A 25,074-nucleotide genomic window follows, 5' to 3' on the forward strand; every position below is an offset into this window, starting at 1 on the left:
CTGCTACCTCCACCCCCCACCAGGTTCAAGCAATTCTCCTGCCTCAGTCTCCCAAATAGCTGGGATTACAGGCGCCTGCCAACACGCCTGGCTAATTTGTATTTCTAGTAGAGATGGGATTTCACCTTGTTGGTCAGGCTGGTCTCGAACTCCAGACCTCAGGTGATCCACCCGCCTCAGCCTCCCAAAGTGCTGGGATTATAGGCATGAGCCACCATGCCCAGTCATCTTTTTTTTTTTAACAGATAAAGAATCTGAGACTAAGAAAGATTAAGTAAGTTGGACGGTTATACAGCTTGTAAGTGGTGGCTTTAAGCTACAAAGATTGATTTACCTTATTCTTGTCACAAAATGCATTCATCCATCCAACAATATTTGTTGAATGTCTACTATGTTCCAGATACTCCACTAGGCACTTGGCTGCATTGGTTAACAAGATGAACAGACTTCCTACCTTCAAAGAGCTTATATTTTAGTAAAGGACCAAAACAGCAAACAAATAGGCAAATAAATTGTAATATATTATGAACAAATGCACAACTAAGATAGAATATGGCAAAGAACTTGGAGATTATTTCAGGGAAGTGATCAAGAAAGTGTTTGCCAAGGAATGACACTGAAGCCAAAATAAAACAGATGAGAAATAGCAAGTTGACCATTTGAAGAACATTTGAAGCAGAAGCAACAATATGCAAGTTCAGTTCCAGTCCATAATATGAACTAGATAGAAACTATTTCGAAATTCCACATCTCCCACTTGCAAGTCCTGCTCACTCTTGTTAGCCATGGCAAGGAAGAAAATACTGTGAGCCCGAAGCAGCTGGTAAAACCATCGTTCTACCCTGAGCCCAGATCACCCCCAGCTGGGCAGCTGCCATCTGGACATCCTCCAGCTGCAGCCACTCTCCTACCAACTTCCCTTCCACAGCACTGTTCCATCTCCCAGGCCCAAGCCTGTGAACTTGGCCAGATAGGTTTGGCTTTGTTTCTCAGGTAAAAACTTTTCACCCCAGCATTCCCCACACCATCAATAATGGTGCACATTTGCAGATTGGTCTGTACGTGCATAAGCTGAGACCCCAGAGAATTGATTCAAGTCTGGAAGGGTGCCAGGTTTTCATTAAACCCCTTATAAACCAGCACTGCAGTTCTACAGGGCCACATCTGCCGAGGAAGCCATCTGTGATTCGTATCTTTGTGCTCCAACAAAACGCCAGCAGTGTGAAAAACTCTCCCCTCTGCTCTGCAGTGAACTGGAAAAGTAACATTAGTAATCACTTTTGCAGGCTCCATAATGACATAATGGGCACCAGCTTAAGTCTTAAACCACAGCCAATAGTCCCTGCCAACAATCTGAGTGGATCCAAGCTGTCCTAAAAGTACAGGTCATCACTCATGTCCTTCTCGACCTAAGAGAATAAAGATAAAGAATTTGCACTTTGAGATACAGGGAGAAAGAGTAACTAATGTTTAATGAGTGTCTGCCAAGCATCAAGCACTTTGCAATGATGACAACCTTAAAAAGCAGGCAAGATTTTACTCATTTTACAGATGAGGGGCCTAAGGTCAGAGATGTTAGATGGCTTCCCCAAAGCCACACAGATCAGTGGCATGGTGGAAGGTCAGACTCATGCTTCATGATCCCCAAAGCCTGTGAGCTTTCCACTACCCCAGAAGGAGAGTCTTGAGGATGGCATGCAAACTGTTTGGTAGCTTGTTTGGATTTTTCTACAAAAGCAATTCAAGACTGTATTAAAAATTAAACACAGGACAGACAGAACATCTTTCACCTGTAGTAGCCTGGATCTGAGTAAAACCACTAAGTAATAGGAACTGCACATGGGTTATTTAAATCCATAATACTCATTTTGAGTTAGATGAACAGAAAGGAGTTCCCCTTCTCTGTTTAATTCTTGCTCCCTCCTCCCCCAACCCCAGCCCATCCTGTCAAAAAAAAAAAGAAAAAGAAAAAGAAAAGATACTGCTGCTCCTAATGTCTGAGCCCACATCCGAAAATAGAACCATCCAGCCGGTGTTCATTTCGTTAAGAGCACCTTCCAGTAGGGTGCTTGCTTGCATTTTCTGCTAAAGACCTTTGGTGGTCCCAAGCCGTCTTAAAGTGAAAAGTCCTTTTTCTTCTGAAGATGCAGGAACTCTCTGGGGCTATCCAGGACAAAAGGATGGACTGGACTCCTTAAAGAAAGAGGAAACAACTGCTCCCCTCAGGAGACTGGAGACTCAGAAGCAGAGAGAAGAAGAAGAAAAAAAAAAAAAGCCTGAGCTTTAGGACCAAACAGGCTGAGGTTTGAATCTTGGCTTTGCTGCCAAATCATTGTATGATCTCAGACAAATGTTTACCTTTCTGAGCATCCTTATGGGGAAGAATGGATCTAATGATACCTACCATACGGGGTTACTGGGAGGAACTGAGAAGAAAGTACATCAAGACACAGGCATATGATGGAATTCAGTAAAAGTTAATTTGCTTTCCTTACCTTTTAGCTTCAAAGAAAGATTCAAAAAATGTTGAAAGAGTTGATAGTTTTCTTTTGGAAGGATAGTTTTTGATATTTCAGATTCTGTTGGATTGTCTAAATGTTTTAACTCTCAGCAGCTTTTCCTCTTTCCTCATATAAACACATAGAAATAATTTCCCGATCCACGTCCCACCGAAGCCAAAGAGCAACAGGATAAAGAGAGTGGAATCATATTTAAATCACTTAGTGGAATCCCTCTTTCATAGATTGCCAGGTTAGCCAAAGGGTTAGTTTAAAAAAACAAAAGTTGGGGGAAGTTGGGAGAGAAAAAGCACTGATAATGAAGGAACCCTGCTGCTCTGGGAGAATTTGAGACTTGACAAAGATTTATAAAATTTAATAATCATGTCCATATTCACATGGTAACCTTTACTGAAAGAACCTGGTTGGAATTCTGGCTGTATTACTTGAGCAAATTGCTCAATGTCTCTGAACTTCAGTTTCCTCAGCTCGGACGTGGAGACTAGAGATTATAATCACTACCTTGCAGGATGATTAGGGGATTACTAATTAAATCCATACAGCTACTAGGCTCAGTACCTAGTAGAGAGCAGGTGCTTAATAAATGGCTGTTTTATTACTTACAAAACACTCCTTTGATATCCACAACAACCCTGTAAGGTAAGAATCACTGATCCCATTTTTTTTTAGGTAAGGAAATAGAGATTCAGAAAAATAAAATATGACATTCAAGACCCCCCAGCCCTGGCTTGCATTGAGAGGATCTGCAGATTTATTTGACTGCAAAGCCTGTTTTCTTTCCAGCGTGCACACTGCTGCCACGTCTGTTCCTGCAGATACAAAGGGGGGAGGATTTTAAGCACCTTTCGTCTCCATCTGAGTTGCTTCCTCTCCTCTGACGCGTTCCTGCCTTGGCAATCCTGGCTGCTGTCGCCGTCTTCTCTATGCTGCCAACCTCCCCCGACCTGGCTCTTCCCGCCAACTGAGGCTTTCACCCAGCCAAAAAGGCATGTGGGAAACCACATCCCCTTCCCTCCCCACCGCGTGCCTTTGAAGTGAGCGTGTCATTTGACCGGTACCTACTCAGGCTACAAATTCCAGACTCCTTTCCTACCTGGAGCCCTGGGTCCCCCATGGTTCAGGGCAGACATTAAGCGAATCTACCTTATTTTTCACAGTGCTTTATTTCAACCCAACCTGAATTTATTCCTACCTGGAGCCCTGGGTCCCCCATGGTTCAGGGTAGACATTAAGTGAATCTACCTTATTTTTCACAGTGCTTTATTTCAACCCAACCTGAATTTATTAAGTACCTACTCTGGGCCAGACGCTAATCTTAGTTCTGGAAAGAGAGAAATGGGTAAAACATAGGCTCTGTTTTCAAAGAATCCATAGAATATGAGAGAATCTAATTTGATTCAGTTTAAATAATTGTTAAGCACCTACCATATGCCAGACCCTGTGCTAGACACTAGAGAATACTAAGATAAATAAGATGTCAGTCCCCTGGGAAGAGCTTACCGTTGAATGGAATAATATCCTGATTAGTGTACTAAGCAGGGTATCTGGCAGGTTGTATTAGGTCAGTGCAAAAGTAATTGCAGTATTTTTCCATTGAAAGTAATGGCAAAAACTGCAATTACTTTTGCACCGACCTAATACAACCTGCCAGATATCCATAGCCTACGATGGGTTTCACATTGTGCTTCACAGGCATTCTCTTCAGTCCTCAAAATAAAATAACTTTTGAGATAAATGTTTGAAAGGGCAGAAAAATTCCTCTGTCCAAAACCAATCATGATGATGAGGATTCTAGATTTCAGGTCTGCTTTTTGTCTCAAAAGTTGCTGGTTTCTTGGCAGGATGGTAGCAGATCCATTTTCCTATTATTACCTCACATTTGAATGCTGTACAAGGATTTTCCAAAGCATATCCCTCCATTATCTCATCTGAGCACCAACATATCTATCCTGAATAGTGCAGGGTTTTCTGGGAGGCCCAGAGAGGGCCACGAGTCAGGGGAAAGTGGGCGACCAGCACTAAACCCTGCAAGGGCATTTAACCCTCACAACACCCTGTAAAGGAGGTCACATATTTCCCTCTGCCCCATTTTATACTTGAGGAAGCTGATGCTCAGAGCAGCTCTCCCAAGTTCATAGCGCTAGTCAAAAGAAATCCTCTGTTTGAACTCAAGTGCTGCAGCAGCAGTGCCTCTGACAGCTGGGTCTGTCCTCGAGACAAACCAGCACTCTCATCACTGAGCTGGGATTTTGAGCACGACTTTGCGGGACTTCAGTTCAAGCATGCTCCTTTGCCTGTATGACTTTCGGGGACTCACCCAGTTTCTCTGGGCCTCAGTTTTTCATTTGTCAAGAGGCCATGCTACCCTCTGCCATCTGCATCATAGGTTCTGTGAGAGGCTGGTGAGATGCAAAATAAAAGGGAGAAAGACTTTGGAGGAGTTATAAATGTGAGAGATCATTGCTAATAATAGGTCTGCCAACGTGTTACTATGGAATCAGAGGTTCAGGAGACAAATGCAGACAGGCAAAGATCCCCTCTGGGAACTCTGCCCTGAAACCAGGACCTGTTCCTTAAAGGACTCCCAGCAAGGCCCGCTCCCAGTACCAAACACCCTGCCTTGGTGATTTGCCTGGCTCTGTCCCCTTCAGCCAGGCTCAACTAGCAGACCCGGGAGGGGAGGGGCTTTCATAGAAACAGATGGATCTGGTCACAGGGTGACAGCGTCCATGCCAAGAGCCCACTTTGTTTTAATGAATGACACCAAACATTTCAGCCATAAACTCTTCAGATTGCTGTGTCTGGCAGTAATTACATGCCTCCCATTAATAAATCCTATTTCTGAATGGTTTACTGCATCCCTTTCTGCAAACACTGCAGGCTGAAACCTGTCAGATGGAGCCAGAGGCAGACTTGTACAGATAAGGCAAATAAAGTGGGATGGCTTTCTGGACCTAAAAGGGTGACAGCCACAAGAGGGAAAAAGCAACAGGATGTCCTCTAGCACCCAGGTCCCCAGAGAGCAGGGATGTGCCTCCCACCCTCATATTCAACCAATCTGACTCTTACAGATTCTGACCCCATAATTTATCTTGAAGCCATCTCTACTGCCACTGAATCCTGTAGATTCTGGCCCCCAAATTTATCTTGAAGCCATCTCTATTGCCCCTGACTTGGTTGGAAATCCATCAGCTTCACCTGGAATATAGTGACAGTCATCCCAACCATCCTCCACATGCTGCCAGGGAGATCTTCCCAACATAAAGGAGTGATCATGTCACTCTCCTGTGTGAAAACTCCACAATGGTCCTCAGCACTCCAGGGCAAAGTCCAAACTCTTCTGCACTCAAGATCCTTCAGGATTTGAATCCAGCTACCTTCCCATGTTCATTTTCTAGAAATTACCCATTCTACTATACACAGTGGTTCTCAAAGTGTGGTGCCTGGACGAGCAGCGTCAGCATCAATTGTGAACTTTAGAGAAATGTGCACTCTCAGGCCCCATCCAGAGCTACTGATTCAGAAACTGATGTGGAGCCCAGTGATCTGTTTTTGTTGTGGAGGTTGTTACTGTTATTGTTTTTTAACAAACCTTTCATGTGATTTGATGTGTGCTACAGTTTGAAAAATGCCTCTTGCCTAGTTTTTCTGAAACATCAAGGTGCACAGGAACTACCTGGGGATCTTCTTACAATGTAGATTCTGATTTAGTTGGGCCAGAGGAGAACACCAGATTCTGCTGTTCCGGCAAGAGTCCAGGCAAAGTCAATACTGCTAGTCCACTTATCAAACGTTGAGTAACAAAGCTCTGAAGACAGTTAATTACAAACCCCTTGCCATTTCTCAAGCACACGCACTACTCCTTGTTTCATGCCTTTGTGGATGCTGTTCCCCCCACCTTCTTTCTTTCCTCTCTTTCTCACCTCTGTTATCCACCAAATAATTCTATCATGTATCAGAAGTCAGCATAAAGAGCCCCTGCATGCTTCCTTAACTCCCTCTGCTGCCACATGACTTTGCCCACACAGCCCCAACCAGAACACAGATCCCACTACACTATTTGTCTGTCTGTGCTTCCTTATCCACAAGGAACAGGACCATCACTCTACCTCTTGTATCTCTGTAACCACAGCACCAACACAGTGCCTGGCATGGGAACAATGGATAGTGAATGAATGAATGAATGAATGAGTCTGTGGATGAATGAATGAATCCTTAACAAACAGTTCTACAGGTGGGTAGACCAGCAAATGAAATATTTGTGAGTGGAGCTGCGCCCTCAATAGCAACCTGATTTCTCCCAGGGGACTTTTGTTACCTGCCTGCTAAGTTGCTTTTAAAGCAGATAACAGCAACTCTGTTTCCTAAACCAAACCAACTGCTTAATCCTAGAAGACACAAAACAGAGAGATGGTCTCCCTGAACCAGGAACCCCGGAGAAAATTTCTAACAGGAAATATGCAAACAGCAGGTATACACATATGGGTTTCTCAGATAGGAAGACTCTACATACTGAAATTTCACAAAGAAAGCTCCTTTATTTATTAAGGTATGTATTACCTCCACAGACATTCATCAGATGTTGACCATTCAACAAACACTGTTAAGAAGTAGGGATATACAGTAAGTTGGATATTGTTCTTGTTTCTAAGAGGTCAGTGCAGTGGGGGAAGTAGATCTGAAAACAGATCAGGACCATGCAAGAATTGCAAAGGCTGCAATTTGGTTGTGCACAGATCTTGGGACAGATGCTTCTAATTTTGCCAAGAAAGATGGGAACAAGCACCAAAGAGAAGATAATATTTGAACTGAGTCTTGAAAGATGAGTTTGTTTTTCAGGAGGAAAATAGGGGAGAAGGATACTTCTGGCAAGGGAACAGTACAGGCAAATGAGCAGCAGCCAGGAAGAGTGCTGCACCTGGCAGAAGCTTCAAGACTCAGACATAGTTAAGTGTATGTGGGTTGAGATGGGAGTTGATGTTAGGAAGTTGAGCAGAACCAGATCGGTCATTTAGCAAACATTCACTGAGTATCTACTATGTGCTTGGCACTGAGGGAGGCCCTGGTGATAGAGACCATAGTAAATAATGTAGAAATGGTTTCTGCTTTCCTGAAGTTGAGCATTTACAACCTGGTAGGAGTGGTAGGGGTACTAAAAACACATAAATAAAACATTTGCACATTTTGATGTACAAGGAGCTGAGCCAGAAAAATAGTGAGAGCTTTAACTTTAGATAAAGTGGCCAGGGAAATGCTTTCAGAGGCAAACTTAATCAGAGGAAGGAGAAAGGAATGGGAGAGAGAAGAGTAGCCCCAGCAGAGAGAAAAGATTGGGCAAGCCTCTGAGATGGGTAAAAATGTGGCAAACTCAGAAAACCCAAAGTGGATGAAATTAATGAGTGAAAAGAAAATGACGAAATTTAACAAGAGATCAGAAGGGGAGACAGGTGAAGCCACGCAAGCCATGGTGGCTGTCTGCATCGTTGCTAAGTGCCATGGGAGCCTTTGGAGGCCTCATTAGCAGGGCAGTAGCATGACCCAATTTGTTTGGAGAATTTTCAGTTCCCTTTTATTTATTTGTTTTTTTCTTAACGGTAACTCTATTAATAGTTCCTTTATAGAAAATTAATTGGAAGGAGACTGAAGGCAGATCCTCACTTAAAAAGGAGGCTATGTAATGGTTCTGCTGAGAAAAAAGCCAGAGCTAGAACTAATATGGTGGCACTAAGGATGAAAATTCACTGGACTCTCTCCCTTAGGAAAATTCTGCAGTGGAAGCTCCCCAAAAGGGACTTCCTAAACTTAAAGCAAATACATGGCAATTTCTCTTTCAAGAGGTATCCAGTGAAAAAAGCACCTTTTCTTTTTGCAACGTGCATACCAGCTGCCCCAATTCTGGGTTGGGGCATCCACAGATCCATCCTTCATCTGGATCAAAGCATGAGGAAGCTCCACAGTTGCCATATTGCTGGCCAACATATGCACTGCTTCTGGCAGGCACTGAAATGGGCAAAGGTAGCTCATATATTTTCCACCTTGCCACTGTTGGGCTGCCATAGAGAATGACCTGGGCTAAGTTTCCTGGAAACTGCCCAGCCAAGTGTTCCATCAAGCTGAACTGCTGAGCAATTAGAATCTGTGGAATATTGAAGGTAGGGGCCGGTTCCACAAAGAAGATGGCAGTTTTCACACAGCAGGCATGCATCTGCTTCGGTTTCCTAAATCCTCTGGAACACCTGTGCTGTGAAAAGCACATCTTGACATTTAGTAGCATTTTAGGAAGGGGATTATTTTTTCAACTGAGGCTTTTAGACGTTTAGACAAATTATAATCTTAGATCTAAAATATTTCCAAGGATAATTTAATTCAACCATTTTTGACAAATGGGCAAACTGAAATCCAGAGAAGAAGAAAGAGGGAGGGATCTGTCTAAAGCTACAAGGCCTTTTTTTTTTTTTTTTTTTTTTTTTTTTGGCAAAGCTGTAGCTGCAATGCTGGTCTCCTAATTCTTTTTAATTTTTTGGAGATGGAGTCTCACTCTGTCACCCAGGCTGGAGTACAGTGGCGAGATCTCCGCTCACTACAACTTCTGCCTCCCAGGTTAAAGCAATTCTCCTGCCTCAGCCTCCAGAGTAGGTGAAACTACAGGTGTGCACCACCACACCTGCTAATTTTTGTATTTTTAGTAGAGATGGGGTTTTACCATGTTGGCCAGGCTGATCTTGAACTCCTGATCTCCAGTGATCCACCTGCCTCAGCCTCCCAAAGTCACACCCAGTCAGGTCTCCTAATTCTTGATTCTGGGCCCTTTCTCTATGACTCCACACATGCTTCAAATTCCGTGAATCACCTATTGAATATTTACTACATGCTGGGCTCTAAATCACCATACCATTATAGAAGTGAAGTTTTAAAAGACTAAAACATACATACACGCAGTATTTTTAAATGGGGGGCTTGGCTTATTCAGAATCTTGAATATAATCATGGCCTCTGCAATATTCTGAACTCCTAAGAGCAGGGGACCTGCTTATTTATCTTGACATATCTAGTCGAGTAAATGGGCAGAGAGTAGACTACCAGTTAAGGAAGGAATGCATCTTTTTTTTTTTTTGAGACGGAGTCTCGCTCTGTTGCCCGGGCTGCAGTGCAGTGGCCGGATCTCAGCTCACTGCAAGCTCCGCCTCCCGGGTTTACGCCATTCTCCTGCCTCAGCCTCCCGAGTAGCTGGGACTACAGGCGCCGCCACCTCGCCCGGCTAGTTTTTGTATTTTTTAGTAGAGACGGGGTGAAGGAATGCATCTTATGCTTGTTTGAGGATTGTTCAAACAATCCTGATAACGAGTGTAGATCGTTCCAAGCAGCTCTGCTTTCATGGTAGGATTCGATGGAGACTCTGCCGGTAGTGGGTGGGTGGCAATGATTGTTTTTCCCTGGCTGGTCAATTGCCTTTTCAGGTGGTCTTTATTAAGCCATAAATCTTTCAACCCTGACAGTCACTGTGACCCAGTGCAGCTCAGGAAAGGAATCTTTCTTAATTACTAGACCTTTCTTGCTCCCTGGAGATCCCTGAGTACTGCACCAGGTGGAACTGATGGATGTGGTCTGGTTCTACCAGCAACTGAAGTATCTTATTTGCTCAAACCTGAGGGCTTAGCTTGCAATCCTGGCGTATTGAGAAGTGAGACTGGCAAGCCACCTATGTTTTATGTCTCCAGGAAAAGACCTCTTTGCTCCAGCATTTGGAGTGTTGCTCAGGGGTTAATAACACAGACTTCAGAGTCAGACCCATAGAGCTTGGATTTCCATCTCTGCTACTTGCTGTGAAGCAAATGGCTTGACTCCCCTTGCTTTGATTTTCTCATGGGTCATAGGTTTCCCTCACCTATGCCATGTTGAAATGCTGCCAGTTTAGTTCTCGGACCACTTCTCTGTTCTGTCTGTACTCATTTCCTTGGCGATGTTACCCATGGCCTTAAATATTATTTATATGACAAATACTAGTTATATGCCAAAGGCTTCCAAATGTTTATCTAGCCCAGACCTCTCCCCAAAACCCTAGGCTCTAATATTTAAGTACATACCTAACATCTCAACTGGACCATCTATAGACATCTCAAATGTAACAAGCCCCAACCAACCTCTTGATTCCTGCTCCACCCTGTGTTCCCCATCTTAGAAAATAGTAACTCCTATGCCACCAGTTACTCAGGTCTAAAACCATCATATTGTATTTACAGCCCCACCTTCCAAGTCCATCAACAAAGCCTGCCAGCTCTACCTTCCACAACCTGACCTCTTTGTGCCACCCACCCCATTAGCACCGAGATCCACATTCCCATTATCACTTACTTGGATTACTACAACAGTCACCTCGCTGGTCTCCCTGCTTCCACACTCTCACTCTTAAAGACTTTACTCATGCAGCAGCCATAGTGATACTTTGCAAAGTCAGATCACGTGTCACTTCTCTACTTCCTATTTCCCTCAGTAAAAGCTAAAGTACTCACAGTGCCCTGCAGGGCCCTACTAAATATTTTCTCCCACAGCCAGTACTTCTTCCCTCTTCTCCCACTGCACTCCCTCTCACTCACTCCATCCCAACCACACTGCCCTCCTTGTGCCTCCAACCAGTGCGTTCCCACCTCCGAGCCCTTGCAGGTGCAGGGCCTGCTGCCCGGAGCGTGCCTCGGCAGGTTATCAGCGTGGCTCACTCTCTCACTTGTTGCAGGTCTCTGCACAGATTCACACCACTGGAGGCCTCCTCTGATCCCCCTTTCACACAAACAGATGAATCTATGTAATAGTGACCTCCCCCTGTTCTGCCCTGCTATCCTCCATATCCTGCTCTCTCCTCCCTCATAATCTTACCACACCCTGAAATAGTCATTCACTTAAACTTGTTGCCTGTGCCTCCAACCAGTGCATTCCCACCTCCGAGCCCTTGCAGGTGCAGAGCCTGCTGCCCGGAGCGTGCCTCGGCAGGTTATCAGCGTGGCTCACTCTCTCACTTGTTGCAGGTCTCTGCACAGATTCACACCACTGGAGGCCTCCTCTGATCCCCCTTTCACACAAACAGATGAATCTATGTAATAGTGACCTCCCACTGTTCTGCCCTGCTATCCTCCATATCCTGCTCTCTCCTCCCTCATAATCTTACCACACCCTGAAATAGTCATTCACTTAAACTTGTTGCCTGTCTCCTTCAACCTGAATGTAAGCTCCATAAGAACAGGGGCTTTGCTCTGTTCACCAGCATCTGTGTCTCCAACATTCTAAAATAGTGCCTGGCACGCAGGAGGTGCTTTATAAATATTTGTTGAACGAATAAATGAATCCATAAAATGGAGGGTAAATAGTTTATCTAGTAGGATGGTGGATGGATTAAATGGGATGGCCTGTGTAAATCATCTTGCGTACTTTGTAGGCTGTCCTCCCAGAGGAGCTTCCAACACAACTGCAGGTCATGATCAGTGCTAGGGTGAAATCACCATTGCAGCCCCTTATGTAATAAGAGCTGCCATATATTAGGTGCCTTCTTTGAGCCATTTCCTGAACTAAGCTTTTACCTTCTCTATACCATTTGTTCTCATGGCAAATCGGCAAAATAGGCATTATTATTTCTAATTTTACAGATACAGTAACTGAAGTTTGGAAAGATTGGAGAATCTAGAGAGGTTAAATGTATGTAAAAGAGTTTATCATATGATAAGCACATAAGTGTTCCATCCAAAATTCTGCCTCTGACAGGGAATTTAGGGGCTGGTGGCCTGCTGAGCCTCATTAGAACCCATCTATCCCTATCGATCAAATTTTTTAAAGGCTAAGAAGAAGTGAAGGAGCCCTAAGAATGGAATGGGGCTCCCCTTTCATAAATTGAGCCTATGAAGAGAGCTGCCCTTGAAACTTTAATTTTTTAATAATGTAAGTCAATAATAGAAGTGTTGAGATCAGTCTAACATGAACTTTTTCATCACTTTTTGGAGAATATCTACTAGATTACATAGATTTTCTTCAAAGAAGTCACGATGACTATGAGCACACAAATGACATTTATCTTGTGTTTGTCCTTCCAGATCTAGCCAAGTTGCCCTCTGCCAGTCAGAAGCACTTGATAACAAATAGAATCAGGTTTAAAAAAAGACACAGAAATAACTGTGGCCAACTGTGTGGCTTGGTTCAGATTCCATATGAACTCCCATAGGACCTTGAAGATGTGACCTGAGGTCTCAAGTCTCTTAAGCAATTCTGAGTAAGGAAGTGCAAACAACTGCAAGATCAAAGGCATTTGAGCTGTGAGAGAGAATGACAGGGAAAGGGAAGGAAGGAAGAGCAAGAACTTCATGGCTAAGAGACGAAAGCTCAAAAGAGACACTATTATATAGAGGTGTATGTGTGTTATATTTTCTCTACAAAGAGGGAGAGAGTATATAATGAAATGTTAAAGGATTGTCTTTGAATGGTAGAAATATAGCTGATTTTTATTTCTTTGTCCTTATTTTTATTTTTTTTCCGCAATGAACATATTTTATTTGTGTAATAAAAAGGAAAAAGAAGATATTATCCAGAGGATAGCAAGACTCACCACTTTCTGGACAGCATTGAAACAGGTTTCAAGTATTCCACCAATGACTCCTGCCTCCCGTCTGTTTGTTAAGGCTGGGGCTGGCCTTTCTTCCAGTTTCCTAGACTCAGAATCTCCTGCTTCTGCAACTTTACCCACTCTTTGCCCCATTATGTACTTCATTTATCCTAACATGCAAATGTTTGTTTTGAAAAAATTACACTCACCAAAAAGTTTTTTAAATCATGAAAAAGGGACCACATGTGAAAGAAAATGACCAGTCCCAATAATAAGTAAAAAGATGCAAATTAAAATTCACACAGTCTACCATATTTCCCTAATAAATTTCACAAAAACTAAAAATAAAAACACACAATGCTGGCAAGGATGTAATCAAATTGATAGCCTCCTACGTTGTTCAGGATACTATAAATGTGTTCAACCCTGTGGGAAAAGCAAATTGGCAATATGAATGAAGAGCCATGAAATTGGCCATTCTATTTCATTCAGTAATTCAACTTCAGGAAATGCATCCTTAAAACATAATAAGAGTGGCTGTCAAAGATTCATGTCCCAAGGTGTTCACATGAGCAGAAAAAACTAGTTCTAGTATACCCACTTAACGAAACATTAAACCACCATTTAAAACTACAGTCGTGAAGGCAAGAAGCAATATGCTCCTGATATATATAAATGTACACCATGATTGCAATTACATATAAGTAGAGAGTAAAATCGTCTAAAACACTCTCAAAGAAAACACACCAATATACATTGAATACAAGAGAGCAGTAGAGATGGAAGTCTTTTTCGAATTTTCTATAATGAGAGCATGTTTCTTTAAGAACTTTTAAAATCCATTTTAAAAGTGAATTGGGTTAGATGCATACATTCTTTGCACCTTCACCTGGCTGTGCCTCATTTTCCTTACTTCCAAATAGGGATAAGAGCAACTTCCACCTCAGGTGCAATGTGAGTACTGAACAAGCTAATTCATCTGATGTGTTAAATGAGTTCAGGCTTTAAAGCATTTAGAACAATGCCTGGCACATAGGAAATACTCAGTAAATGTTGATGGTTGTTGTTTCATGCCCTATCCCTACCTTTCCCCTTCATTCTTCTTCTACTACATCACAAGAATTTTTCTCTTCTCACATATGTCCTTTAAGTAGCCCCAGCCTGGTCTGCCCCCAGACTCTAATTTATTACCTATCTTGACCACAATTTTCTAAAACAAAGGAACAAACGAAAGTGAACACAAAACATTATTTGTTTATGTCTCACAAACCACCAACCTCTCCCAGTTCGGGGAAACTATCCACACTCCTTTATGCTTCATGACTGGTGCTAAGCTTCCTTATAGAGTTTGCATCACAAAGCCCCTTTTATGGTTGAAGAGCGAGTACTAATTTATCTTGAACACCTAAAATCATCTGGGAATGGGCCAACTATGTTGTTGACATGCATAGTGACATTTAATCCTTGCAACCACCTTGGAGTAGCTCATTTTAAAGAAGAGGAAACAAGCTGAGATAAATAACTTGCCCAAAGTCATACAGCTAGTAAATTACCAAATGGAGATTTGGATCCTATCCTCCCCACACAAACCACCCTGGGCCTGTCTCCTTCCTCCTTCCTGCTCACTGGCCTGCCTCATGAATACATCTTCCAGCTTAGGACTTCAAACTCATCATTCAATAAACATACCATGCTTCATCCAAGGCCCACTTAGGTTATTGCCTCCTTCTGGAATGGCCTAAACACACACACACACACATACACACATCTTTCCCCTCTACACACATGAGCATGCACGCACACACACACATACACACACACATATTTAATTATTAACCTCTCTTCTGAACACTGTTCCTCCTTCTAAGACAATTTATTTTAAAATTAGCTTTATGACATATAATTTAATGCAATAAAATTCACCAATTTTATATACAATTCAATGAGTTTTGACAAATATGTACAATAATGTAACTGCCAACTCAAACAAGATATAATGCACTTTCCCCTCCCCCAAAAGTAACATCGATACTCCCTTACAGTGAATTCCCTACCATAGCCAGCCCCAGGCAACCATTTACCAATTTCAGCCGCTATAGTTTTGCCTTTTCCAGAAGTTCATCATTATTAGAATCATTTTGTATCTGGTTGCCTTCCCTTAGCATCATGTTTTTGTGATTCATCAAAGCTGTTACAAGTATCAGCAGTTCCTTCCTTTTTATCACATTGAAATTGTTATGCAATTGTTCCAGCACCATTTCATTAAAAGGCCATCTTTCCCATTGTATGGATGCGCTGCAATGTATTTAACCAATCACCAGGTGATGGGCATTTGGATTGTTTCCACTTTTGAGCTATTGTGAGTAAAGCTGCCATGAGTACTCATACACAGGTATTATTTCATTTTTCTATGCTTTCATTTTTCTCCGGAGTAAAAGCTCTGGACTAGGATTGCTAGGTCCTATGGTAAGTGTTTAATTCTCAAAGAAACTGACAAATGGTTTCCAAAGTGCTATACCATTCTCCACTAGTACTAGCAATGCACGGAAATTCCAGGTTCCACATCTCTGCCAACCCTTGTTATGATTTGTCTTTTTATTTTTAATCATGCTAGGGTGCAATGGTATCTCACTGTGTTTTATTTTAATTTTTGTTTGTATAAATGTATGGGGTACAAGTGCAATTTTGTTACATGCATAGATCCTGTACTGGTCAAGTCAGGGCCTTTAGGCTATTCATCACTCCAGTAATATAGATTGTACATTTCTTAGTCTGTTCTCACGCTGCTTATAAAGACATACCCAAGACTGGGTAATTTATAAAAGAAAGAGGTTTAATTAACTTGCAGTTCCACATGACTGAGAAGGCCTCACAATCACGGGTGGAAGGCAAAGGAGGAGCAAAGTCACATCTTACATGGTGGCAGGCGAGAGGGCATATGCAGGGGAAGTCCCCTTTAAAACCATCAGATCTTGTGAGACTTATTCACTACCATGAGAACAGCATGGGGAAAACCAACCCCATGATTCAATTACCTCCCACCAGGTCCCTCCCATGACATGTGGGGATTATTACAATTCAAGGTAAGATTTGGGTGGGGACACAGAGCCAAACCATATCAGTACCCATTAAGTAATTTCTCATCATCCACCCTCCTCCCACCTTCAGATCCTTCCCAGTCTCCAGTGTCCATCATTCCACACTCTATGTCCATGTATCTACATTATTTATCTCCTACTTACAAATGAGAACATGTGGTATTTGTCTTTCTGTGTCTGATTTGTTTCACTTAAGATAATGGCCTCCAGTTCCATCTGTGTTGCTGTGAAAGATATAATTTTATTCATTTTTATGGTTGAATAGTGTTCTACTGTGTATATATATACCACGTTTTCTTTATCCAATCATCCATTGGTGGACACTTAGGTTGATTCCATATATTTGCGATTGTGAACAGTGCTGCCATAAACACATGAGTACAGGAATCTCTAAGACAATTTACATCCTTCCTCTTGCATGATCTCTTTCATCAAATTCCAACTATTTTAATAGATGGTTTACCTGCACACTTGCATCACACTTTTGGGGTTTTATTTGTGCACAACAGTACAATACAATAGGATGGTCACAATGTTGACACTCAGTATTCGAGTCTCCATTCCATTATTTGCTGAAAGAATTTAAGAAAGTCCTTTCTGAGTCTCAAGTTCCTCACCTTAACAAAAAAAGAAATAATAATACTTAATGCCAAGGCAACCATGAGAGCAAATGTGCAGATATGTGTGAAAATACTTTTCATACTAGAAGGCTAAGTAAAGATTAGTTATTGTTATTAATATCAGTTACTATGAATTTAGTTATTGTTATTAATATCAGTTACTATGAATTATTCAAACATTAAATTATTACTAACTTCCAGGAATTAAGCCCTTGAACTAAAAATTTGTGTTTGAATACATATTCAAATATTTTTGAATGAGTCAGTGCAGGTACTGAGATTCCTGAGTGGCTTGAAAGGCCAGCCAAGAGGTAACAGGCGTGGTTCTACCTTTAGGAAACTTGCAATCCCACAGCTAAAACTCGGAGGTGCCCTAAGGACAGTCAAACTCTCAGGAGAAAACAGGGAGGATGGAGGGGAAGCATTTTATGGGAGTGAGAGTGGGCCCACATCCTCACTAAACCTGTTGTCCCAGATATGTGACTTCTTCCCTTGGGGCCCCAATCTCTTCCTATATAACCTGGTATTAATGACCAGGAGGTCCTCTAAGTACTCGCATCCCCACCCAAAGCTTAGCAAAGTCTCTGGCACACAGTAGGTATCCAATAAATATTTGTTGAATGAATGAACTCTGATATTCTAGGATGCACTTTAAGATTAGATCCAGATATGTGGAGAGGAGAGAAAGAAAGCTCTTCTGGAGAGGAAAAGCCCCACCAGCTTTAGGCTCTCAGGAAATGATTCTTGGTACATGGGTAAGGGATAATCCTTCTCCCCTTTCCCACCAGATCCAGGCCGGGTTTTCTCTGAGACCCTGACTTTCTTAGGCAGAGAATGTGTAATTATTTCTCTGTGAGTCTGTACCCCAGCTGGATAGAGTTAATAAACCAGCCAGGTCTTTATCTTAACAAGAAGTCTTAGGATCAAATTCTCCCCTCATTAAAGGCCCAGAAATCTCCCTGACAGCAGTGGGGGTTTTGCAGGCAGCCTGAAAGTGGAATTTAGTCTCCTAGTGAATTCCTCCATGGGCACAAGCCTAGAGAAGTGGGGCAGATTATATTACTGGAACAGAAGGAAGGAAGGAAGGAAGGAAGGAAGGAAGGAAGGAAGGAAGGAAGGAAGGAAGGAAGGAAGGAAGGAAGGAGGAGGGAGGGAGGGAGGGAGGGAGGGAGGGAGTGGGGGGGGAAGGAGGCAGGAATTAAAGAAAGGAGGACAAGCCTACTCCCTTTTCCTTGAAACCATAGCCTAGCACAGTGCTGGGTACCCTGGAAATGTCAGAAAGAATGCCTAGATGTTGTGTAAACACATCTCCTTAGAGCTTGAGGAAGACACTACACCCTGGAGTGTGAATTGAATGGAGCAGACAGAGCGGCCAATTGTTTTGTTCTTTTATTTTTTTTAATTTACAAATAACAATTGTAAATATGTATGGAATACAGCGTAATATTTGATACATTTTCACATTGTAGAATGATCAAACCAGGCTAGTTAACAGCCGTCACCTCACATACTTACCCTTTCTTTGTGGTGAGAACATTTAAAATCTACTCCTTTTTAGCATGTAGCATTATTCACAAAAGCCGAGATATGGAAACAACCTAAGTGGCCATCAATAAATAAATGGATGAAGAAAGTGTGGTATATGTACACAATGGTAAACTATTCAGCCTTAAAATAAAAAAAAAAAAAAAAAAAAAAAACAGAAGGAAATCCTGTCATTTTTGAGAACGCGGATGAACCTGGAGGTTGTTGTGCTAAGTGTACTATTCTTTACCTTAGTTACAGCTCCTGGGACTTGCCAGACCCAGTGAGATATCTCTGGGGTCAGGGGAGTGCTGAGGCTGGTTGGGTCCCAGGCACAGGCCAAACCAAAGAGACCAGATTCAGTGTTGAGAGGAAACCCCAGGGGTGACAAACAAAATAAAGATGATTTTCAGGGTCAAAGGGCAGGGTCAGTCCAGAAATTGAAACGGAAGCAATGGATTTGGAAGCAGCATGAAACAAAAGTAGTATGGAAAACAGCACAGAATGGGTCATAGCAAGTAGCTCAGATCCAACCCATGAAACAGAAGCAAACAGTGGGTTTCCCCTTTAAGGCAGTGCTGGGGACAGGACTAGGCTCAGAGAGACCACAGGGGAGATGCTTAGCGTGTTTCCGAAATGTACCTTTAATTATTAAGTAAGATCCATGCACTAGCCTATGAGCCAGGGCTCAAAACGATTACTTCACTATAAGCTCTAGGGAAAAGGGCAAAGCAAACTAGTAGTATTTTTCATCTTGGATAACGCAGTCCCTAGTCAGCCTTAACTACAAGAGAAATACGGTTTAGGTGTTCCCTTCTGTCATTCCTAATTGCTGGAAAAGGAATCTTTGGTGTTTCTAAAAAACTGGACACAGCTAAGGAAGCTGTACACTGGCCACCTCTGGCCACATTGTGCCAGGGAATGCTGAAAAGATGGGACTGTGATCATCTGCAGATGGTTTGGGGCCTGGTGTGGGGTCTTGGGTCTGGGTGAGCTCTCTTAGCCCCTTCCTCTGGCTCTTTCACTTCTAAGACAATGTTGTGGGGAGATGGCAGTGGCTACATCGTGGTCTGTACGCCTCTCTCAAGCCCTCCATCTTCATTATCAGTTCTGGCTAAATCAGAAGTTTTTGGTCTAGCTCCTGCTCTGGCTCCCTTGCCTGCTGGTCTACAGGGAAATCGGGAAAATAAAGCAGACACAGTCATGCTTGTATCTGGGTATTCCATGAGTCCTTGGGGAAATGGTACCATGAGAATACAACGTAGACTTAGAAAAACGCTTCTCAGTTTGCAAAGTTCTTCTGTTTGTCTATCTTAGTGAGAAGGAGGCACTCCACACTTAGCAAGTGAGCCAACGAAAGCCCTCCAACATGCCCCTCCAGGCTCATTAGAGACCACACTCCCCTAGCACACACTAGGGACCAGCTATAGTAACTTTCCCCTGTTCCTTGAGCACTCCAAACTTGCACCCTCCTCAAGGCCTTGGCAGCCCCTGTTCCCCATTCCTGGAAAGTACTTCCCTCGGCTATTCACATGCTAGCTCCTTCTTTTCCCTCAAGTCTCAGCTCAGATGTCATCTTCTCAGAGAGCCCTCCCGTGTTCACCCTCAATCAAGTAACCCCACTTCCTTGAGAATAAAAAGCACCAGAATTCAAAGCTAGACCATTCTTCTTGTGAAGGAATGAGAGGGTCATTGGGAAAAAACCCAACGGTGAGATCCAGTGGGAAAACTTTTTAGTCCTTTTTAGCCTTATAAAGTAAGAGTGAATTTCCCAGCTACCCAGTCACAAAAATTTAAGAACTGATCATCTATAATTGCCTAAATTAGCACTGGGCACCACCTGGATGGAAAAGCGAGTCCCGCTTCTAAATGGCATGGGGGCAGTAGCGTTTGTGTCCCCTGGATGCTCCTACCTAATGGCATGGGACGCTGATGAGAGGCAGCAGATAGTAGGAAGCTAGCAGAGGAGGCTTGTGAGGAATGTTCTGATTAATTCTTGCAAGAACGCTTTGTCTAAGACCAAGAATTCTGTGATGAGTTGGGTGGGAGGACTTTTAGGCTGTTGCCTGAAGAACGTGTTTTTAGTATTCTAAGGGTGGTGGCTGTGATCCAGAATTCTCTCGCACATAGCCAGGGTGGAGAGCAAGCAAAGGGAGCCTCCTCGTCTGAGCATATATCCTACATACTTGCATTTGTCACAAAACATCCACGCTCAGTGGTGAACTCCTACCTCCTGGCCACCCCTACATGTCCTCCATGCCATGACTTTTACATGTGTGCACAAAAGAGGGAGCCCATCAGGTCCCTAGAAAGAGCTAACAGTTGAAGAGAGGAACAAGCACTGGATTGAGGGTCAGAGGACCTGGGCTTGGATTCTAAATCCACTCCTTCCTAGCTGAGTTATTTAAGCAAACCATGTTAGCCCTCTGAGCCTCAGTTTCCTCACCTATAAAGCAAGGGCCTGAATCTAACCTTAATCTGCAATTCTAGATTGCTCAAAGAACAAACGAGATAATATACTCAAAAGTTCAAGGCAATCTATAAAGAATTACACTAATATGGGATTCAAGAAACAATTCTATTTAATAAGAAAGAAAGAGTGCCAAAGAGTTTCTGAAGATATGCAAATAATCTCTTTCCTCTAAGAGCCTCTGGTGATTTGGTAGCACTGTATTATAATCAGTAGTAGCATCAGTTTTACAAAAAGACTCACACTGGGATACCTGTAAATAAGAAAACTCCTTGAGGTTTTGAGAATGATTTGGTTTGGAAATATTCAGAAACTCTATTCACCCTAGATCCCTAGATGCATAAAGTGAGCATGGCTCTATTGTTATAAGTGTATTCTTTACTTGTCCTTTTATTTGATAGTTGGCCTTCTACCTTCCTTCCACCTCCCCAACCATCTGGGGGCTGTATTTGTTAGAGAGTTAAGACTCTTCAATCAGTAACTACCACTTACTGACTTTCTAGAAGGTGCTGAGCAAAGTGCTAGCAGTTTTCATTCATTATAGCTTATCCTTGCAATGACCTAAAAGGTGAGTACTACACGTCTCCATTTTACATAAAAGGACACTTGTCTCAGAGAAGTTAAGTGACTTTGCCAGTGTCACACATTGCTGAAGTGACAGAGCAGGCTATTTTGGCTCCTAAGCCCTCATTTTATCCACTGCCTGGGAAAGACAGCAGGGTTTCCTACCAACATAGTGTCTTCTGCTTCCTCTACCATAGACTTGTTCATGAAGTGCTGTTGTACTCTCCCACCCATCCCCGGCTCCTCTTTGCCAGTGGCTCCAGGCCCAGACCCATGCAGCCTTCCACGCAGCCCGTTCTGACTTCCTCTGAAGTCAGCCGTCCAAGGAAAGTTCCCTTGAAGCAGAGCAGCAGAAGTTTCCACTCCGCAGAGGACTCCAGTCTTGCCAAGTTCTCCACCAGCCAGGCTCCTGGAGGTGGGCCTCATGCATTCCCATTGCATAAGTGTTATTCCAGCTAGTTCCTGGAATTGGAAACATGGCAAACCATTCACCTGGTGGGGAAACTCTCGCCTGGAAAGGATAGTTGTTTGGTTAGCTGTGCCCTCAGAGCCCTTTCTAGGAGACCAGTTTGTGAAAAGATTTGTTTAGCAAAGTCTATTTCTTAAGTCAAAGTTGTATTATTTTCCCTACTCTTCAGTAACCCAACACATACTTTCCCTTCCAGTGGGCCCTCAAATCCACGTTAGCATCTTCGATCCTAGTTCAGGCCCTCCCCACCCCTGACTGAAATCACACCATGGCCCGCTTGCTGGTCTCTGAGACGAGACTTCCTGCTTCCCGCATGGTGCGGCTCTGGGCCAGCCTCCACATGGCAGCCGGGAGGATCTTTCCAAAGGCCAATCCTATTACATGAGGTTCTAGCATAAAATTCTTCAATGGCTCTCCAGCACCTGAAAAAGAAATATGTCCCTACTGTTTGCATTGTGTTCAACGAGAATGTATTATTGTTATAATTTGAAAGAAAGTGTTTTAAAATACTTACTTAGCTATGTTCCCCTCTTCCTAGGCTATACATTTCTTGAAATGGGAAATACACCTTTTTTGTCTCTATATCCATAGAACACAGTTCAGTGCCCTACACATAATAGATAAGTACTCAAGATATGTTTATTAACATTCAACAAACTGATACCAGTTAATTAGAGCTCATGATGAGTAATGAGATATTCAGTGTAACTAGACTGGATTGATATAATTGTAGCTAAAATAGTTTAGACAGTGTGTGCAACACTATCTGAGATAAAGGTATATTTCCTTTATAATTTTTGATATTGAAAGTGGTTTTTCCAGATGCAATGGCTCATGCCTGTAATCCCAGAACTTTGGGAGGCCCAGGTGGGAAGACTGCTTGAGCCCAGGAGTTTGAGAATGGCCTGGACAACATGGCGAGACCCCATCTCTAAAAATAAATACAAAAACATTATCCCAGTGTGGTGGTGCGTGCCTGTAGTCCCAGCTACTCAGTAGGCTGAGGCTGGAGGATCCCTTAAGCCCAGAAATTTTAAGGTTACAGTGAGCTATGATCATGCCATTGTACTCCAGCCTGGGTGAGAGAGTAACACCTTGTTTCAAAAAAGAAATTAATGTTTTTTTAAAAAGAAGGAAAATGGTTCTTAGACCTTCCCTGCTAATTCATATTAAACTAGAACTCTAGATTGGAGTCCATTAATTTGTGTAAGTCACCCTTTTACTGATGAAGGAGTTAGTGCTCTTCACATTGCCTAGGGGCTCTCATTTTTATGAACTCCCAGAGCAGAACAAGGTAATGAATGGAAATTGCTAGGAGAACAATTTCAGCCCATACTTTATATGCTCATCTATTTAGGACTTCAATTATAGTCTTTCCAGCAGCTTATATCTCAGGGGGTCAAATCTATATTCTGCCCTACTAGCTCTGTGACATGTAGCAAATTACTTCTCAAGACTTCATGTTTTCATCTGTTCATGGGTTAGGTTGTTAAAAATAAATGAAATAATATATATAAAATATTCCCTATATTGGCTGATGCATTCTAGGAACACAAAAAACCCTTGAAATTATCAAAATTACTTATGCACGAGTCTATTTCTCTGTTGCAAGATTGGGCACCTGAATGAGAGGAACACCGTTTCTCTCATCCTACCTTCCTCCTCACCTTCCTAGGTGATGATCCTGAATTGATTGGGTGTTCAGCTAATTATTTTGGAGAGGCATTGACATAAGGTCTGGATATATTGCACCACTGACCTTTAGCAAGAACGAGGCCAAGGCTACAGGAATAGCAGTGAGACCTAATTTAGGTTTGCATCTGCCAGGCAAAGAAAACATGCTGCCAGGAGAAAGCAGTAGATGGTTTAGTCTTCCAAGAGGTCTTCCAGAAGAACATTTTATTCCCTTTCTTAATGAAATTACCCAAATTCTGGATTTATCCTGCAGTTCCAAAGGCTCAGAAACCTGACCTGATCAGCCTCCAAGAGCTGTTCCGTCTCTCCTACACACCAAGAGTAATCTCCTGGAAGCTGTGTTACTCAGATGTTACTATACAGTGAGATTAAGAAGCTACCAGCACATGAACGTGGAATCCTCACATTGGCCCAGCCAAGGCATTCTCTTACCCTGGGCTGCAGTGTGTGGGATGTCACGTTCACACTCTGAAGGCTGCCAGGTGAGTGAGGTATCAGCACAAGAGGAGTTACGTAAATAAACTATCTAATAGCACCCAATTAAGATAGCCACATGTGATTCCTAGCTCACAGCATGGATAAAATACCAACATTTCCCTCCACTGTGACTCTGCTTTTCTTTTTTCTTCAAATAGATTTAAGATCTATGGTTGGATTAAGATCAGCTGACTCTCACCGTCCTGGGAGCCATCCTGTCTCCTCACTAATCCTCCTGTCCCTATCTTAAACTTTAACTCTCAGAGGATAATTTTGTCACCACATTTCCAAGGTCTCTCAAGAAGTTCCTTGTGATCCTGTGTACTGGTAACAATGGTTCTCCTTAAAAATAGTCTGTTACAGTGAAATGAACATAAAAATCTATAGTCTAGAAACCCGAGTTAAAAATAAACTCCGACGCTTTGACTTTGATAAAATGAACCTCATCACCTGTTAAATGAGAATGAAATGCTAATAATTACTCCTCCAGCATAGTGGCAAGGGCCAAATGAGGTCAGGGGTGTTGTCTACCCCATACAACATGTTAGGCATTATTTTTCTTCTTCTTATATGAAGTCTGGGAATAAGAAAGACACAATTGACTCTCATTAAAGCAGTTTATAATTGACGCAAGCAGAAAAACCACCCTTCAAATATGAGGCAGGATGAAACACTCAACCACTAAGGAGCTGTCCTCTTCCAGACCATCCACATCTCTTTTGTATCTGAAATACTGGCCCCAGACTTCCCTAGAGGATATGTCTGAGGAAACATCCAGTTGGATGAATTTCCTAAAGACCCATCTGGGGAGAGGTTCGATGTTTTTGCCCCATCTTGCATATAAACTTGGAGTTTCAGTGATATGAAAGCCAAGAATTGGGTGGAGATTCAACCAGAAAATAGCCAGACTTTCTGGATACCAGAAGGAGTTCACTTGGAGTTGGATTGATTTAGCCATCATGTAGTAGCAGACACATGGATTTTTTTTTTTATAGTGAGCACTCACCAGCCCACTCCTCACAGAGTATGAACAGTATTTGGCAAGTGAACCTACCA

This window comes from Trachypithecus francoisi, unplaced genomic scaffold (assembly GCF_009764315.1).
Source record: "Trachypithecus francoisi isolate TF-2019V2 unplaced genomic scaffold, Tfra_2.0 Lachesis_group12, whole genome shotgun sequence".
Classification (NCBI taxonomy): domain Eukaryota; kingdom Metazoa; phylum Chordata; class Mammalia; order Primates; family Cercopithecidae; genus Trachypithecus; species Trachypithecus francoisi.